Source organism: Ovis aries, chromosome 8, assembly GCF_016772045.2.
Source record: "Ovis aries strain OAR_USU_Benz2616 breed Rambouillet chromosome 8, ARS-UI_Ramb_v3.0, whole genome shotgun sequence".
In the NCBI taxonomy this organism is placed as follows: Eukaryota; Metazoa; Chordata; class Mammalia; order Artiodactyla; family Bovidae; genus Ovis; species Ovis aries.
Window position 1 is genome coordinate 58,670,090 of NC_056061.1, and position 20,413 is coordinate 58,690,502.

Genomic DNA, 20,413 nt, shown 5'->3' on the forward strand with positions numbered 1-20,413 from the left:
ATTTACCTGTTCAAGACATTTTATATAAATGGAACCATACAATATGCAGTTCTTGTGACTGGCTGCTTCTATTTAGCATAATGTTGTCAAGGCTCATCTGTGTCACAGCATCTATGGGTACTTCATTACTTTCTATTGCTAATATCCCATTGTGTGGATAGATCACATTATTTATCTATTCATCAGCTGATGGTCATTTGGGATGTTTCTACTTTTTTACTATTGTGAATAATGCTGCTATCAACATTCATGTAAAAGTTTTGTGTAGACATATGTTTTCATTTCTCTTGCATATCAATCCAGGAGTCTCATTGCTTGGTCAAATAGTAATGCTATGTTTAACTTTTAAAGAAACTATCAGGCTGCTTTCCAAAGAAGCTAAACCATTTCACATGCCCAGCACAGTATGAGGGTTCCAGTTTCTCCACCTCCTGGCCAATGCTTGTTATTTTCTGCCTTTTTGATCACAGCCATTTTAGTAGGTATGAAGTGGTATCTCACTGTTGCTTTTATTGCATTTTTCAGATAGCTAATAATGTTGAGCACATCTTTTCCTGTGCTTATTGGCTGTTTATGGATCTACTCTGGGTAACGGTCTATTCATATTTTTATTTTTAATCAGCTTTTTAAAAAATGACTGAGTTGTAATAGTTATTTACATATTCTCAATATCAGTTCCTTATTAGATATATGATTTACAATCTTCCATTCTGTGTGTAGCTTTTTCACTTTTTTGATGGTGTCTTTGAAGCTCAAAAGTTTTTAATTTTAATGATATCCAATTTATTTTTTGTTGTCCTACTGCTGTTGCTCAGGGTTTTGGTATCATATGTAAGAAACAGTTGACAAATTTGCCATCATGAAGATCTGCATCTTTGTTTTCTTCAAAGTATTTTATAGTTTTAGCTCTTCTGTTTGGATCTTTCATCAATTTTGAGCTAATTTTTGTATATGTTGTGAGTTAGAGGTATAACTTCATTTTTTTGTATGAGGTTTCTAGTTATCCCAGTACCATTTGTTGAAGACTACTCTTTTTTTTTTTTTTGGTCAAACCATGTTTATTTATTTATTTTAATTGGAGGCTAATTACTTTACAATATTGTATTGGTTTTGCCATACATCAACATGAATCTGCCATGGGTATACACGTGTTCCCCATCCTGAATGCCCCCCCCCCCCGCTACCTCCCTCCCTGTACCATCCCCCAGGTCATCCCAGTGCACCAGCCCCAAGCATCCTATATCATACATCAAACCTGGACTGGCGATTTGTTCATATTTGGTATTATACATGTTTCAATGACATTCTCCCAAATCATCCCACCCTCTCCCTCTCCCACAAAGTCCAAAAGACTGTTCTATACGTCTGTGTCTCTTTTGCTGTTTTGCATACAGGATTATCGTTACCATCTTTCTAAATTCCATATATATGCCTTAGTATACTGTATTGGTGTTTTTCTTTCTGGCTTACTTCACTCTGTATAATTGGCTCCAGTTTCATCCACCTCATTAGAACTGATTCAAATGTATTCTTTTTAATGACTGAGTAACACTCCATTGGGTGTATGTACCACAGCTTTCTTATCCATTTATCTGCTGATGGACATCTAGGTTGTTTCCATGTCCTGGCTATTATAAACAGTGCTGTGATGAACATTGGGGTACACATGTCTCTTTCAATTCTGGTTTCCTCGGTGTGTATGCCCAGCAGTGGGATTTCTGGGTCATAAGGCAGTTCTATTTGCAATTTTTTAAGGAATCTCCACACTGTTCTCCACAATGGCTGGACTAGTTTGCATTCCCATCAACAGTATAAGAGGGTTCTCTTTTTTCCACACCCTCTCCAGCATTTATTGCTTGTAGGCTTTTGGATCAGAGCCATTCTGACTGGCGTGAAATGGTACCGCATTGTGGTTTTGATTTGCATTTCTCTGATAATGAGTGATGTTGAGCATCTTTTCATGTGTTTGTTAGCCATCTGTATGTCTTCTTTGGAGAAATGTCTGTTTAGTTCTTTGGCCCATTTTTTGATTGGGTCATTTATTTTTCTGGAATTGAGTTGCAGGAGTTGCTTGTATATTTTTGAGATTAGTTCTTTGCTTCATTTGCTATTATTTTCTCCCATTCTGAAGGCTGTCTTTTCACCTTGCTTATATAGTTTCCTTTGTTGTGCAGAAGCTTTTAAGTTTAACTAGGTCCCATTTGTTTATTTTTGCTTTTATTTCCAATATTCTGAGAGGTGGGTCATAGAGGATCCTTCTGTGGTTTATGTCGGAGAGTGTTTTGCCTGTGTTCTCCTCTAGGAGTTTTATAGTTTCTGGTCTTACATTTAGATCTTTAATCCATTTTGAGTTTATTTTTGTGTATGGTGTTAGAAAGTGTTCTAGTTTCATTCTTTTACAAGTGGCTGACCAGTTTTCCCAGCACCACTTGTTAAAGAGATTGTCTTTTCTCCATTGTATATTCTTGCCTCCTTTGTCGAAGATAAGGTGTCCATAGGTGCGTGGATTTATCTCTGGGCTTTCTATTTTGTTCCATTGATCTATATTTCTGTCTTTGTGCCAGTAACCTTACTGTCTTGATGACTGTGGCTTTGTAGTAGAGCCTGAAGTCAGGCAGGTTGATTCTTCCAGTTCAATTCTTCTTTCTCAAGATTGCTTTGGCTATTTGAGATTTTTTGTATTTCATACAAATTGTGAAATTATTTTTTGTCGCTCTGTGAAAAATACCGTGGGTAGCTTGATAGGGATTGCATTGAATCTTTAGATTGCTTTGGGTAGTATACTCATTTTCACTATATTGATTCTTCCAATCCATGAACATGGTATATTTCTCCATCTATTAGTGTCCTCTTTGATTTCTTTCACCAATATTTTATAGTTTTCTATAAATAGGTCTTTTGTTTCTTTAGGTAGATATATTCCTAACTATTTTATTCTTTTCGTTGCAATGGTAAATGGAATTGTTTCCTTAATCTCTCTTTCTATTTTCTCATTATTGGTGTATAGTAATGCAAGGGATTTCTGTGTGTTGATTTTATATCCTGAAACTTTACTATATTCATTGATTAGTTCTGATAATTTTCTGATAGAGTCTTTAGGGTTTTCTATGTAGAGGATCATGCCATCTGCAAACAGTGAGAGTTTTACTTCTTCTTTCCCAATTTGGATTCCTTTTATTTCTTTTTCTGCTCTGATTGCTGTGGCCAAAACTTCCAAAACTATGTTGAATAGTAGTGGTGAAAGTGGGCACCCTTGTCTTGTTCCTGACTTTAGGGGAAATGCTTCCAATTTTTCACCATTGAAGATAATGTTTGCTGTGGGTTTGTCATATATAGCTTTTATTATGTTGAGGTATGTTCCTTCTATTCCTGCTTTCTGGAGAGTTTTTATCATAAATGGGTGTTGAATTTTGTAAAAGGCCTTCTCTGCATCTATTGAGATAATCATATGGCTTTTATTTTCAATTTGTTAATGTGGTGTATTACATTGATTGATTTGTGGATATTGAAGAATCCTTGCATCCCTGGGATAAAGCCCACTTGGTCATGGTGTATGATCTTTTTAATGTGTTGTTGGATTCTGATTGCTAGAATTTTGTTAAGAATTTTTGTATCTATGTTCATCAGTGATATTAGCCTGTAGTTTTCTTTTTGTGGCATCTTTGTCAGGTTTTGGTATTAGGGTGATGGTGGCCTCATAGAATGAGTTTGGAAGTTTCCCTTCCTCTGCAATTTTCTGGAAGAGTTTGAGTAGGATAGGTGTTAGCTCTTCTCTGAATTTTTGGTAGAATTCAGGGCTTTTGTTTGCTGGAAGATTTCTGATTACAGTTTCAATTTCTGTGCTTGTGCTGGGTCTGTTAAGATTTTCTATTTCTTCCTGATTCAGTTTTGGAAAGTTGTACTTTTCTAAGAATTTGTCCATTTCTTCCAAGTTGTCCATTTTATTGGCATATAATTGCTGATAGTAGTCTCTTATGATCCTTTGTATTTCTGTGTTGTCTGTTGCTATCTCTCCATTTTCGTTTCCAATTTTATTGATTTGATTTTTCTCCCTTTGTTTCTTGATGACTCTGGCTAATGGTTTGGTAATTTTATTTATCCTTTCAAAGAACCAGCTTTTGGCTTTGTTGATTTTTGCTATGGTCTCTTTTGTTTCTTTTGCATTTATTTCTGCCCTAATTTTTAACATTTCTTTCCTTCTACTGACCCTGGGGTTCTTCATTTCTTCCTTTTCTAGTTGCTTTAGGTGTAGAGTTAGGTTATTTATTTGACTTTTTTCTTGTTTCTTGAGGTGTGCCTGTATTGCTGTGAACCTTCCCCTTAGCACTGCTTTTACAGTGTTCCACATGTTTTGGATTGTTGTGTTTTCATTTTCATTCGTTTCTATGCATATTTTGATTTCTTTTTTTTATTTCTTCTGTGATTTGTTGGTTATTCAGCAGCGTGTTGTTCAGCCTCCATATGTTAGAATTTTTAATAGTTTTTCTCCTATAATTGAGATCTAATCTTACTGCATTGTGGTCAGAAAAGATGCTTGGAATGATTTCAATTTTTTTGAATTTACCAAGGCTAGATTTATGGCCCAGGATGTGATCTATCCTGGAGAAGGTTCCGTGTGTGCTTGAGAAAAAGGTTAAATTCATTTTGGGGGGTGAAATGTCCTATAGATATCAATTAGGTCTAACTGGTCTATTGCATCATTTAAAGTTTGTGTTTCCTTGTTAATTTTCTGTTTAGTTGATCTATCCATAATTGTGAGTGGGGTATTAAAGTCTCCCACTATTATTGTGTTATTGTTAATTTCCCCTTTCATACTTGTTAGCATTTGTCTTACATATTGCGGTGCTCCTATGTTGGGTGCATATATATTTATAATTGTTATATCTTCTTCTTGGATTGATCCTTTGATCATTATGTAGTGTCCTTCTTTGTCTCTTTTCACAGCCTTTGTTTTAAAGTATATTTTATCAGACATGAGTATTGTTACTCCTGCTTTCTTTTGGTCTCTATTTGCATGGAATATCTTTTTCCATCCCTTCATTTTCAGTCTGTATGTGTCCCCTGTTTTGAGGTGGGTCTCTTGTAGACAACATATATAGAGGTCTTTTTGGTTGGGACATTCAACCCATTTATGTTTAAGGTAATTTTTGATGAGTATGATCCTGTTGCCATTTACTTTATTGTTTTGGGTTCAAGTTTATACACCCTTTTTGTGTTTCTTGCCTAGAGGAGATCCTTTAGCATTTGTTGGAAAGCTGGTTTGGTGGTGCTAAATTCTGTCAGCTTTTGCTTGTCTGTAAAGCTTTTAATTTCTCCTTCGTATTTGACTGAGATCCTTGCTGGGTACAGTAATCTGGGCTGTTACGTTGTTTTCTTTCATCACTTTAAGTATGTCTTGCCATTCCCTCCTGGCCTGAAGAGTTTCTATTGAAAGATCAGCTGTTATCATTATGGGAATCCCCTTGGGTGTTATTTGCTTTTTTTCCCTTGCTGCTTTTAATATTTGTTCTTTGCGTTTGTCTTGGGGTGTTTCGCCCTGGGTTTATCCTGTTTGGGACTCTCTGGGTTTCTTGGACTTCAGTGATTATTTCCTTCCCATTTTAGGGAAGTTTTCAACTGTTATCTCCTCAAGTATTTTCTCATGGTCTTTCTTTTTGTCTTCTTCTTCTGGGACTACTATGATTCAAATGTTGGGGCATTTAACAGTGTCCTGGAGGTCTCTGAGATTGTCCTCATTTCTTTTAATTCAGTTTTTTTTTTCCTCTCTGATTCATTTATTTCTACTATTCCATCTTCTACTTCACTATTCCTATATTCTGCCTCCGTTATTCTACTATTTGTTCCCTCCAGAGTGTTTTTGATATCATTTATTGCATTATATACTGACTCTTTTTTATTTCTTCTAGGTCCTTGTTAAACCTTTCTTGCATCTTCTCAATCCTTGTGTCCAGGCTATCTATCTGTGATTCCATTTTGATTTCAAGATTTTGGATCATTTTCACTACCATTATTTGGAATTCTTTATCAGATAGATTCCCTATTTCCTCCTTTTTTTTTTTTTTTTTTTTTGTTTGGTGGGCATTTATCCTGTTCCTTTACCTGCTGGGTATTCCTCAGTCTCTTCATCCTGTTTGTATTGCTGTGTTTGGGGTGGCCTTTCTGTATTCTGGCAGGCAGTTTGTGGAGTTCTCTTTATTGTGGAGTCTCCTCACTATGGGTGGGGTTGGACAGGTGGCTTGTCAAGGTTTCCTGGTTAGGGAAGCTTGTGTCGGTGTTCTGGTGGGTGAAGCTGCATTTCTTCTCTCTGAAGTGCAATGAAGGGTCCAGTAATGAATTATGATATGTCAGTGGGTTTGGAGTGACTTTGGGCAGCCTCTATATTGGAACTCAGGGCTGTGTTCCTGTGTTGCTGGAGAATTTGCATGGTATGTCTTGCTCTGGAACTTGTTGGCCCTGGAGTGGTGCTTGGTTTCAGTGTAGGTTTGGAGGCATTTGATGAGCTCCTGTCGGTTAATGTTCCCTAGAGTCAGGAATTTTCTGGTGTTCTCAGGATTTGGACTTAAGCCTTCTGCTTCTGGTTTTCAGTCTCATTTTTACAGTAGCCTCAAGACTTCTCCATCTGTACAGCCCCGTTGATAAAACATCTCCTTTCAAAGACAATGGGCTGCTTTTCTGGGTGTCTGATATCCTCTGCCGGCATTCAGAAGTTGTTTTGTGGCATTTACTTGGTGTTTTAAATGTTCTTTTGATGAATTTGTTGGGGAGAAAGTGATCTCCCCGTCCTATTCCTCCACCATCTTAGGACCGCCTGAGAACTATTCTTCCTCTGTTGAAATGTCTTGGTACCTAAGTTGAAAATCAACTTATCATAACGAGGATCTATTTCTGGATTCTCAGTTCCATTTTGTTAGTCTTAATATCTATAATTATGGTAATGCCACCCTGTCATAATTACTGTAGTGTCACAGTAAGTTTTCAGACGAGGAATTGTGAGTCCTGCAACTTTGTTCTAAGATTTTTTTTAGGTCAGCTGCTTTCCATATAAAATTTAATATTAGCTTGTCAATGTCTGTAACAAAAACAGCTATAATATTTATGGAGATTATACTGAATCTGTAGATCAATTTGAGGATTATTGTAATCTTAACACCTAAAACCTTTCAATTTATGAATATGAATGTCTATTTATTTAAGTTAATTTCTTTCAACAACATTTTCTAGTTTTCAGAGTTAGAAGTTCGTTTTTTGTTAAATTTATACTTACATGTTTTATCTATTGTTAATAGAATTAATTTTTTAATTTCATTTTTGGTTTGCTCATTCCTACTGTATAGAAATGTAATTGAATTTTTTGTGTATTGATCTTGTATCCTGAAACCTTGGTGAAATTAATTATTGGTTATAATCATTTTTAGTATAATCTTTAGGAATTTCATGTCATCTTCAAGGAGAGATGGTTTTACTTCTTTTTTTTTTTTTTTCCAATCTGAATGCTTTTTGTTTCAGTTCTTGCTTAATTACCCTGGCTAGAACCTCCAGGGAAACACTGATTAGCAGTAGCATATTAAAATCTCCCTACCTCTAGCCCTGTCTCTGGCCCCAACAAAACTAATCTCTACACTGCAGTCAATCATTCATTGAATACGGAATTTATTCAGTAAACATTGAAGATACACAGTGTATAAGGCATTGTTTTAAGGATCACTTCTATTCAAGGTGAACAGTGGTTCACCTTTATAAAAGACAAATCTAACTATGACAATCTTCCATTTTAAACTCTGTAGCAATGGTGCCTTATTATTATTGGAAAAGGACTAACTTCTTAACAGGCCTTACCAGACCCTACCTTTCCTAGAATGAGTGTAAACCTCCAGCTTCTTTTCCTGCTGCTTCTCTCTTGAATATGCTTATCTAGGCAAACTCAATTGATTTTAGTTTTTCAAAATCTCTGTACAGTTGAGCCTCCTGATTTGCAAATTCTATATTTGCAAATCCACTGACTGGCTACCATTCATTTGTAACCCTAAAGCCAATACCCACAGTGCTTGCCCTTTTTATGTGACATTTTTCACATTTTTGTGCTTTTTCTTGGTGACTGCTTTTTAGAATGACTTTCAAATATTGCCTAGTGTTCCTATGTTCAAGAAGGCTGTGATGTGCTCTATGGAGAAGATATGTATGTTAGATAAACTTTAGGCATGAATTATAGTGCCATTGGCCAAGTTCAATGTTAATGAATCAACAATGTTTATTACGTAAAGTATCTTTAAACGGAAACACATATAAAACAAGATTCTGTATTGTTCACTAGATGAAAATTATTGTGACTAAGACTTTCAAGAGCCAACACTCAATTTCTCCTGGGAGCAATGATTCAGTATTTGATGATCTAGTTTTTGAAGGCAGTTTGGTAACATTACTGCTGTGAAAAGTAAGAATCCTCTGTATGTAAAATGGTAATAATGAAAATATAGAAATAGCTAAAATGTACTGAGTGCCAACTATGTTCTAATCCCTATGTTAAATAATTTACAGACTTTAACTTGTTAATTCCTGTTATTTGGGAATTCCCTGGTGGTCCAGTGGTTAGGACTTGGAGTTTTCACTGCTGCTGTGGGACTGCATTCCATCTCTGGACAGGCAACCAAGATCTCACCAGCCATGCAGTGCAGCCAAAAAGAGAGGAAAACCCCATTATTTTCTTTAATTCATGAGATAGGTACTGTCCTGACCCCACTTTTCAGATGAATTAACTGAGGCTTTAAGGATATTAACAATTCTCCCCATGAGGCTTGGATTTTTTTCCCTGGAAGACTGAATTCTAGGCTGGGTTATTAAAAATATTCTTGAGTGGTAAATTACTTTGTTGTATTCTATTCTATTTGAATTTGTAAGTACAGCTTTAATATATTTCTTGGTTTTTATTTTGTGCTTTTATAAGAAGTTATAATTGACTATCTTTGACCCAGTGTACTCTTGTGTTCTATCTGTGACATTTTAGAAGTCTTGAATTGTTCCTCATTTTAGAAGGTATGAAAAAAAAAAATTCCTTTAGGAGAACAAAGACTATTATCTATCTGAGTTCCTGGAGACATTGAAAGTGGCAAAGTTCCTTAAAATATATTTGCTCTATCTGTAAATTAGGAGAATTGAAAGGTCCTTAACAATATTCTAAAAATTTTTTAAGAAAACACAAGTTTATCACTACTAAATTTAAGGAAAACTGAAAATTCATTTAAAATGCTAATTTTCAATATTTTTATGATTTACTCTAAAAATTTGAAACACAGCCCAAATGACATAATGAAGAATTATTTTTATTTTATTGATAGAGAAAACATGAAGATTAAGTGCTTCTCAAACCACTGGCTATAGACATGAATGAAATTAAGTATTTTTTATGAGTCTAGATTTAAACAGCATTATTCTCCAATATTATCTATTTGACATCAAACAAGGTGTCACTAGAGAGAATTATAGTATTCAATTAACACTGAAGTTACTCATAATCAGCAAGCTTTCTGTGATATGTGATGGAGAAAATGAGGTTTACCTAAGGAGGAAGATAATGACAAGCTCAAAAGGAAAATGCCTATTGATGGCCAATGAAAAACAGAACCAAAAAAAAAGCTCACAACTTTCAAAACATAATTTTATATCTCATTTAGAATTCTGTCACAGGGCTCTGTTAATTGTAGCTGCAGATATTTATAAAGTTTCTTATGGTGCTTTGAGAACTCAGGGCCTAGGAAAGGTGGGCCAGTCCTTTTCCAAGAAATATGATATTCTCAAACAAATTTCAACTGATCACTCCCCAAGTTCAGAACAGCCTATTGATTTAAGAATATATGTTTCTATTTCAAATATAAGGAGCCAGGTATCTTCTTTTTAAAAACAGTTGACTGTAGTAAGGAGATTTAACCTGACTCTGTAGATCTTGGTTTGAGGTGATCTTTGCTCTTCTTGATTGAAAGAAAGAAAGAATTCCCCTGGATTGAAAACTGAGTGAAAACAAGTGACTACTACTTCAGGTTCTCTCCATAGAAAGAGAGCTGCTTCAACACATAGACAAAAATAAACACAGTAAGAGTTCCCTTTCAAGAGCTCGGGGTGCTTGCTTGGTAACACTGTTAAACATACAAGGAAAAGTAAACATTATTAACTGGTATTAGAGAGATATTCAATAGAATTTAAAGTGCCGGACATTTTATATTACTTTGTTTTTCAAATCTCTGCCATATTTTTTAACCTCATCAGAAAGATTTCTGAAGAACATATTCTATTTTGGGTGCCTACCATCTTTTTTTCAAAATGTATAATTTATATTTTAGTCATAATTTCAAATTCTTTGAGGCGTTCGTTCTTCAGTCTGTTTCTATAATTCATATCATTATAAGTTTAAAAAGAAGTACCGAATAGGGGCAGATAACAGGAATTCATCAAATATTTGTAAAATAAGTGAATGAATGCATGTAAAAAATTCTTTTCCTTAAATAAAACTATCTTCTGAATAGCGCTATTAACTGATGCCCTTGCATTTAATATTAGGATTACTTTGAGTTGCAAAATCATATATAAAATCACATAGTCTTGTTGGTAAATCTTCACTACCAGGAATCTCTGCAGAATGACTATACTGTGTGGACTTAATCCCACTTCTTTCTCCCCACTCTTAGCACTTCTGCTGCTGCTGCTAAGTTGCTTCAGTCGTGTCTGATTCTGTGCAACCCTGTAGATCGCAGCCCACCAGGCTCTGTCCCTGGGATTCTCCAGGCAAGAACACTGGAGTGGGTTGCCATTTCTTTCTCCAATGCATGAAAGTAAAAAGTGAAAGTGAAGTCTCTCAGTTGTGTCCAACTCTTTGTGACCCCATGGACTGAAGCCTACCATGCTCCTCCATCCATGGGATTTTCCAGGCAAGAGTACTGGAGTGGGTTGCCATTGCCTTCTCAGTACCTCTCCTAGTGAATTGCTAATAAAGAACTAAGGAGGAAATACTGTATAAGACCACCAAGATTTACAAGGAGAAAGACATACTGTTCTGAATTATTAGAGAAAGTTTAATTAAACTCTATCTCACTTGGAATAATATCAATATTATTTTCAAGTAGATTTGGTCCTGGGAAAATTGTGAGGTAAGTAAGAAAAGTTTGTTTTTAGATTCTACTCTTCAGTTTTCTATTTTCTACCCCAGTGTCTTTTTCTCTCTTCCATTGCCCACTTGCACCTGTCCTGATCCAGACACTTTAAGGTACCCACAAGCAGCCTCCTAGATCCAACAGCACCCACCCAAACTCCATTTGGGCCTAATGCGAGTTGCCCTGTGCTCAGAACTCTTTCAGATGTTCTTCTTCTAATCCAGATCAAAACTCCCTTGACCTGACTTCCATCATCAATACTCTACTGCCATCTTTTTGAAACAACTGCTAACTGATTTAATAAATGCAACCACATGGTTGTGATACTCAGATTAATGTATTATGAAAAAAGCCTTCCCTCACACCTTTTAAAAATGATTTTATGGGAAGAAGGACATAAATTCAGAAAAATGTGTTAGTCATAGGTGCGTAACTCAGTGAAAGTGATCAAATGTGTACCTAGAGCCAGTCAAGAGATAGAACACCATTGCCAACAGCCTAGAAGTCCTTTATGAAGTGCTACATCCCCAGGAGTATGCTACATTATAACTTCCAAAGGCATATGCTTTGTCCATTTTGTACTTTACTTGAATTATGCTACCTGTACTCTGATCATAGGATCATGGAGGTAAGCAAGGTCTAGAAGGCCTGGGAAAGATGTCTGGACAGAGCCTCATTTCCATTTGTCTTGGCCCCTGAGTGCTCTTCTAGGTAACATAGGAACACAACTCCTATCTTTAGTCATATAGACTATTTGAACCAATACTCTATCTTGGAAAATGGATGACATTTACCATCCAAGTTACATATTCATTTTTTCATCTTAAAATTTGGGGCTGAGAAAAATCCAGTTCAAGGTCAAGATTCTGCTGAATTGATAACAAATATCGAAACCCCAATGGGTAAAACACAGAACTAGAACAAGTGAGGTAGGATGGAATGAACACTCTAGCCTTAGCTGTTGTGTGTCTCAGCCACAATGCCATGGTGGTAATATGATCCTACATGTACCTACATCCACCATAACCAAAAAGCAAAAGCAAAGTTTCACTGAAAGACACCCGGAATTAATTAGTCCACAGCATTTGAACCAGCCTGAAGAATATTCCCATCAGTGCTCCTTGTAAAAGAATTCAAGCAGCAACTCAGAAAATAACAGTAATGCCAAGTTACTAATTCTGTCGGTTGTGCGTTTTCATTTTTTTTCTGAAACATCTTACTTAGTCACAACTCTACTATAAGTTCCTAGATTTGGCAATGACTTCTTAATTCAACTTACATAAGAGATAACCCATCAGGCTGCTTGGAAGGGTGCTGCAGGAATGCTGGTTAGTTACAATTTCAGCTCAGCTTGCCTTAATTTAACCTCAGACTCTAAGTTGATAAATCTATATATTCCTATATCATTCCATAAGTGCCACAGCAAAATAATTCCCTTTTGTTTTGATTTTTGTCTGTTTTCTTTTCCTTAATGGTTCCCTATGAGCCAATCAATACCCGATGACCCTAGAGAACTAGCTTCCAGAATTGTTGGACAATTTCATTTCCAGAATCTCGTTAACCTGAATTTGAATCTCTGCTGTGCTTCTGGCTTAGTAAAGTGAGCTTGACTAAGTGACTTGACCTCTAAGTCTTCATTTTCTTATCTGTAAAGTGAGCTAAAAATGGTATCTACCTTTTAGAGTTGTCAGAATTAAAGGAGATAATCTGTGTAATACATTAAGTAAGTACACAATAAAGTTGGCTGATACTACCATATACCTTACTACATAAAGAATATGACATACATCTTTCAGTTCAGTTCAGTTCAGTCGCTCAGTCATGTCCAACTCTTTGAGGCCCTATAACATATTATTTTGGAGAAGGAAATGGCTATGTGCAGTATTTTCAACTTTGCTACTATTTTCGTAATGATTCTTCTTTTCCTACCTGCCCTTTACCCAATGAGCTTTCTAAAATCTGAGATTATGAAAAGTGACTTTTTATCTCTGTGTTATAGTTAGAGAAATCAATCCATTTAGCCATGGTTATCCTAATATTTAAGTGAACAGAATTAATAGGAAAACTTTGCCTTACATAAGTTCTCAAGTGGTATAAAAGTAAATAAAATTCTTTAAGTACTCAGACAAAAAAATAAGAATCAACATTTTATGAAAAATACCCAAACTACCAGAACTACCAGTTATAAAATAAGCAAGTCACAGGTATATAATGTACAACTCAAGGATTATAGTAAATATTCTATAATCATTTTTTATGGTGTGTAATCTATAAAATATCAAAACACTCTGGTGTACACCTGAAACTGATATAATATTGTAAGTTAACTATACTTCAATACAAAAAATACTCAAGATGTAAACATAATCCACAGCAGGCTCTCAATAGAGCAGGAAGTTAACTAAGCTTTTATTTTGTTATTCTATCTTCCCTTTTTGTTCACTTTCTTTTCCTAGAGTCAGAGATTCCCCTCCTAAAACCTTTCTGGTTCCCTTTTAGCTCCATTGTAAGACTTCTCCCAGACCTATGTTTCCCACGCTACTCAAATACTGTGTCTCCCTAGCCCATGTCAAAACATCTTCATTACATGATACATTCTTGAAGTGTGGTTCAGTTTGCCATTACATTGGAAAAAGGATAGTCCCACTAAGATAGCTTAAAAACATTATGGTACCACCAAGCCAAAGAAAGGGACTTCCCAGTTGGCACTAGTGGTAAAGAACCCACCTCCCAATGCAGGAGACTTAAGATCACGGGTTCAACCCTTGGGTCGGGAAGATCCCCAGGAGGAGGGCACGGCAACCCACTCCAGTATTCTTGCTGGGAGAATCCCATGGACAGAAGAGCCTGGTAGGCCACAGTCCATTGGGTTGCATAGAGTCAGACGTGACTGAAGCGACTTAGCATACATGCAAAACGAAAGAAATGTACATGAGAACAGGAAAATTTTCGTTTAACTCAAAATAATTAATTCTTATTGGTGGAACCTAGAAAATCTTTTACAGAGCTGTGGATGAGACTTTTGGAAGAAAACAGATTTTCTTAACAGATAAATCAGTCAAAGTTTCAGTGACTATACAGCCTTATGGGCAATCCTAGCCTTGATTAAACAGTCTACTTGTGTATTTATATTTGTATGGGTTTGATTGAACTTTTATAATACTTTTTTTCCACTACACATAAAAAGAAAGTGTGTTAGTTGCTCAGCTGTGTCCAGCACTTTGCAACCCCCTGAACTATAGCCCACCAGGCTCCTCTGTCCATGGAATTATCCAGGCAAGAGTACTGGAGTGGGTAGCCATTCCCTTCTCCAGGAGATCTTCCTGACCCAGGGATCAATCTCAAGTCTCCTGAATTGCAGGCAATTCTTTTCCATCTGAGCCGTTAGAGAAGCATGTCTCCTCATATGTTTCACATCTTCCCCTGCTCCCATCACTTGAAAGTTGTTATGGGACACCATCTGAATAACAGCCATATTCACACACCCATGATAAACTGGACCTGAAAAGTAATTATCCTGGATTAGCACAAGTCCTCTCATGCTAAATTAGCAGCCAGATCCATGCATGCAGTTGCTTCCTGACCCTCAGTTACTCTTCACAGAAAACTTGCAGATATCTGAGCAGAGCAGTCTGTATGCTATTGGTTTCATTTACTTACCATTTATAGACTTGCCCTCAGTTGGAAAACAGATTTATTTAGTCGCTAAGAGATTCAGCAAACCTAGGTACATATTAGGCAACAATTAAATACTTATTCATTGACTGGCAAACAACCAACTATAAGAAAAGGGGGGTGATAGAGTCAAGTAAAAATAAATCACTGAGTTCTGGATCTGTTTTTGCTGCCAGTTAGAAAACTGAGCATAGAGGTTAAATGACAACAAACGTTGCCACAAATTTCACATGGTACCCAGGCTCTGGGTTCCTAGTATAGTGCTTCCGGCTCTATGGTCTCTGATCTGCATGTCAAAGGAGAGAACGTAGGACCATAAAACAGTGTAAAGCTGACCCTGTACGATGTTATCACCAACTGTTAGAAAGACCTACCTGTCTCACTGATACTTATATTCCTTAAAATACATTTTACTCCTCCGACTCCATGACTATATAATGTTTATGATAGCTTCTACTCTTACAGAATTTTCATTTATGTACTTAATCATTGGGTCTTTAATTCTAAAAAACAAAAAAAGTTCAAACGCATTTGTTTGTGGCTGTTCAACAAATGGACGATGAGAAAAATGCAAATGTTCTTTGGTGGCAGATATTCTTATAACAGAGTCATCACCCCCAGAGTCACCCTGTTCTTTATATAAACCAATAAATACAGTACATAAAGTGTCTAGAACAAAAGTTTCTCCGGTGATTCAAGCAAAGAATAGAAGTAGCTATCTAATGGTATGACAGGGAATGTCAAGAGTGAGAAAACTGAGGGGATAAAGCATGAATGAAGTTTGGTATCAATACTCAGACATTGATTGATGCTAAAGTAGGGGTCAAACAAGAGCTGGAAAACTTGAGAATGTGTTAGAAATAACTTTCGATAAAATACTAAAGTCAACCAATTTATATATTACATATTATTTATTCTTTTGCTTTCTTTTCTCTACTTTTTTTTTTTAATTGTGAAGTAACAATTGATTGTCTCATGTCAGAACAACACCTGGTTTAGTACTTGTCTACTCCCACCTGCTAATTTGTAATCCATGAACTTTAATATCAAGTTACTTTCATTTTAATTCATGAAAAGTATATAAATGGATCAATTAAAAACTGATGTATGTACAATTCTTACAGTAGGAAACAAAATGGAAGCATTTGAATAATTGAGAAAATATACCCGTGTTATCCTCTTGTACTCGTCAGAGAGGAAATGAGTCAGTTCGAAGCCCCTGTCTGTATGAAGGACACAATTCCCAGGACAGGGAAGCCCACGTTTTCCAAAGAAAACAAGGATCAGTCCTAGGTGTGCTCTCTGCCATACCTGACCATCACATCATTTGCCCTTGTCAACTGCATGCTGTCTTTTCTGAACATTTTAAAAAATAACTACTTAATACAAAAGATACTTAAAAATGAAATGGAAAGAGTTAAAGGGGGCTGCAACCAAATGAGAACACCCCCAAGCTTGGAAATTATGGTTTTGGGAAAACTGTTTTTTAGTTTATTTGATTAACACTTTGCCACTGAGGAGAATTTCCCTTTGAGGTTTCTTATTCTGGATAGTTTTTAATGTAATTGGTTTAAGGGATACTTAACTTAAATATCTTAAAAAGAAATCTGCCACTAACTATAAAATTTTCATGTTCAGTCCAATTGACTTCAAAGTAACACAAAATGCTTATTCCCAAGCGACACCTATCAGTCTCCAGCTGTGTTCCTGATGGAGACTGACATCTGAAACCAACAATTAAAGTTACCTAATGCCAGGGCTCTTTAAAGACTAAAGGGCTTTACAGTACCCTATCAAAGCAGCTCTTAACCAACTCATACTATTATTGCTTCTATAAGTGTGCTGGGAGGATTAATTTCTTGACACTCATTTAACATTACAGGAAAAATGATTTTCAGAGCCAAAAGGTCATTCTTTGCCAAATCAGCACATTCAAAATAGGATGTTTTAATGAAAAACTGAAAGTAACCTTAAAGCTTTGACTAGTTTGTATGGATTCTGTAATTCAAAATGAGGTAAATCAACCATTTTCTTGTTTTTGTGATATAGAAGCCTCAAAATTCTTGCTGCTATGACAGCTTCCAAACTCAGGAAAGGTGGTCTTAGGGAAATATAAGGAAATGTCTTAAGGATCAAGCTATATATTTTAAATTGAATCAGCTTATTTATGTAACAAATATTTGTTGGATATCTACTATGTGCCAGGTCATGAGAGTGCTTAAGATTATGGATTGTGGATGACTCAAAGGATTCTTGCTGAGTGTGGGAAGTGACATCTTTATGACTGCAGCTAGAATCAACATGTAACTCCTTTCTCTAACCCTATATCCTTCCCTTTATATTTCCTAGTACTTAGGCAGCCTTTTCTTCAACTTCTTTTCCCCTCTTTCCCTTGATGTTAACCCATAAGATTGAATTACCAGGGCTTCTCTGGCAGTGCAATGGTTAAGACTCAGAGCTTCCACTGAAGCGGGCTCTCTGTTCTATCTGTGATCAGGGAACTGTGATTTGCAAATATCTTCTCCCATTCAGTAAGTTGCCTTTCGTTTTGAAAGGCAAAATTTAAATGATGATGGTTTCCTTCACTGTACAGAAGCTTTTCAGTTTGAAGTAGTCATGTTTGCTTATTTTTGCTTTTATTTTCCTTGCCTTTGGCATCACAGCCACAAAAACACTGTTAAGATCAATGTCAGTGAAGCTAAGATCTATGTTTTCTTCTAGGAATTTTATGGTTTCAGATCTTACATTCAAGTTTTATACCATTTTGAGTTAATTTGTGTGCATGGTGTAAGATGGTGGCAAAAATATATTTTAAATGATAGGTATTGTTTTGGTATAGTAATAGCTGACTTTCAGCTTTAAAACAAAATACAAGACAAAAAGGAACTTATGAGATATAGTATCAACCAAACACTAAATGCTTCACTGGTGGCTCAGACAGTGAAGAATCCACCTGCAATGCGGGGGACCTGGGTTCAATCCCTGGGTTGGGAAGATCCCCTGGCAGGGCGCATGGCAACCCACTCCAGTATTCTCACCTGGAGAATCCTCATTGACAGAGGAGCCTGGCAGGCTACATACAGTCCATGGGGTTACAAAAAAAGTTGGCCACAACTGAGTGATGAAGCACAGCACAAGACATTAAATAGAGAATACAGTGTTTTTGAAGATGATTAAGAAGGAGAAGTGTCCAGTTAACTAGCCAAACTTTTAGATGATACTAAGCCATTCCAGTTTGTAAAATGTCAAGTAAACATTTTTGTTTTAAAGATGGTTGCCTGACGAACTTTGAAAGGCAGATTTCAGGATGTGGATTGCAATGCAATTGACTTTAGCAAAAAGTACCACAAACAATACCTTGAGATGATGACTGCTAAATTATAGGTTGCAGTGCCTGAGGGAAAGCTATTATAATTAGGTTTTTTTTCCTGAAGAAACTGTTCCAAGTTCTGGTGAGACTATCACAAAGTACTTTGTTACATTTTTTACATTCTTTAGAAATTAACTCAAAATATAAGATAAATGGTGATTCTACCTTTGCTTAGAATTATAATTCATCTGCACATGGAATGAGATTATGGTTTTGGTCATTTCTTCCATAAAAAAGGTGCTACCATTGGATTTGGCAAAATCCAAACAAAAGGCAAAATGCAGTTGAGTTTTGTATGTATTCATTTCTTCATTTTATAAGAAAATTGGAATGCTTCAGTTTCCTCACAAGAAAATTCTAGAAGTCTTTTAGTAGAGGTCCATCAAGTCATGAAGTTATGAAGAATCATTTAGAAATTTTAAAATAAGGAAAGAGTCTTGTAAGAAAAGTTTTTTTTTTTTTTAAGTATAGATTAACTCATATGTAATACTGGGTTATTAATAAAAGTTGGAATGTTGGGATGAATTTTTGTTTGCTAGACAATCTCAAGTATCAGGTTACATATAAATTTTTAAAGCAAGAAGAAAACTATAGACATTCATTTTCTAACTGGTATACAGTGTTTGAAAGTACAAAATTTCATAAGTACTGAGATGAATAACCCTTTATTAGTTTTAATGTGAAAAAATTACCATCACTACTTTAACAGAAATGCTAATGGCATTAAAATAACAAAGTTGTTGTTTGATGATTTGAGAAATCTAAAGGAAGTACATATTAAAAATGAAGAGACAAAACATTGTAATTTATGTATGATCAAGACTGGCACCAAAGACACAATTTGTAGACTCTATAACAAGCAGTAACATGAAGCTAGGAGTTAATCTAGCTAGTTACTCATGGTATACAGACCACTGATGGCCATGAGAAGCTGTTTCATATAAGCACACACTTCAAAGTTACAAAGAAATGAAAAGGGAACTAAAGCAAGTTGTTGTTTGTTTTGAAATACAACCCTCAATGAGGCATTGTTTGCACATTGAACTAAATGCATAAACAATGCTGTTGTGGGTTTAATTTGTGAAATAAGTGTGAGCCTTGATGATCTGTGATGTCTGCTATTTAGAAATAGAAAAGTTTTAATTTTCCATATTTATCTGAGGATTGACACAAAATATGTAGACTCCCCAAATTAACTTAAAGTTTGAGGTTTTTCTCAACAAGAATTTAAATGATAGCATAAGAGTAATTGTTTTATGAAGTTTTATGACAAAATATCCAATAAACATATTTTTAAATGCTCTGATTTTAAAAACACGAATGAAATACTTTCAGTTGACAATCAACGGGTACCTAAGTCCATGCTTGGTTGTGTCCTCAGCCTACATGGCAGTCCTGGTGTACTGTACCTGCATTATTGTTCATTTTTATTTTTTTAACTTTTAATTTTATATTGGGGTTAGTCAATTCACAATGTAATAGTTTCAGGTAACAGTGAAAGGACTCAGCCATACATATACATATACATATACATATACATATACATATACATATACATACACATTCTTCCCCAAACTCCCCTCCCATCAAGGCTGCCACATAACATTGAGCAGAATTCCATGTTCTATACAGTAAGTCCTTGTTGGTTATCCATTTTAAATATTATACTTCATTTTTACTTTGGCAGTCTTTTTAAGTTAAACATCACAGTGTTGTGTTCAAACTGCATTAGCATTGTTTTGAGGAAAGTAACATAATATTAGTATTGATAGAATATCCACCTTATCAAACATAAACACCTTTGAATTTTGATACTAAGAATAAAGCTGTAAATGCAAGACTCGCTTTCTTTAAAAGTAATTAATATAAAACTTAAAAAGCAACAGAGATCAAATTGCCAGCATCCGCTGGATCATGGAAAAAGCAAGAGAGTTCCAGAAAACATCTATTTCTGCTTTCTTGACTATGCCAAAGCCTTTGACTGTGTGGATCACAATAAACTGTGGAAAATTCTGAGAGAGATGGGAATACCAGACCACCTGACCTGCCTCTTGAGAAATCTGTATGCAGGTCAGGAAGCAACAGTTAGAACTGGACATGGAACAACAGACTGGTTCCAAATAGGAAAAGGGGTGCGTCAAGGCTGTATATTGTCACCCTGCTTATTTAACTTATATGCAGAGTACATCATGAGAAACGCTGGACTAGAAGAAACACAAGCTGGAATCAA

At 35.7% G+C, this 20,413-nt stretch overlaps 1 protein-coding gene across 24 annotated transcripts in view; it reads left to right on the forward strand.

The window, feature by feature from the left end:
- EYA4 (EYA transcriptional coactivator and phosphatase 4) overlaps positions 1-20,413 on the forward strand; it is a 365,637-nt gene that overhangs the window by 13,178 nt on the left and 332,046 nt on the right. The window contains exon 4 of one of the 24 annotated variants that reach the window (XM_060419658.1): positions 1-20,413. This exon is cut by the window's right edge and continues 11,772 nt beyond it. The exons of the other annotated variants lie outside the window; for them this stretch is intronic. The gene's annotated coding sequence lies outside the window, so the exon portion shown is untranslated. 24 annotated transcript variants of the gene reach the window in all.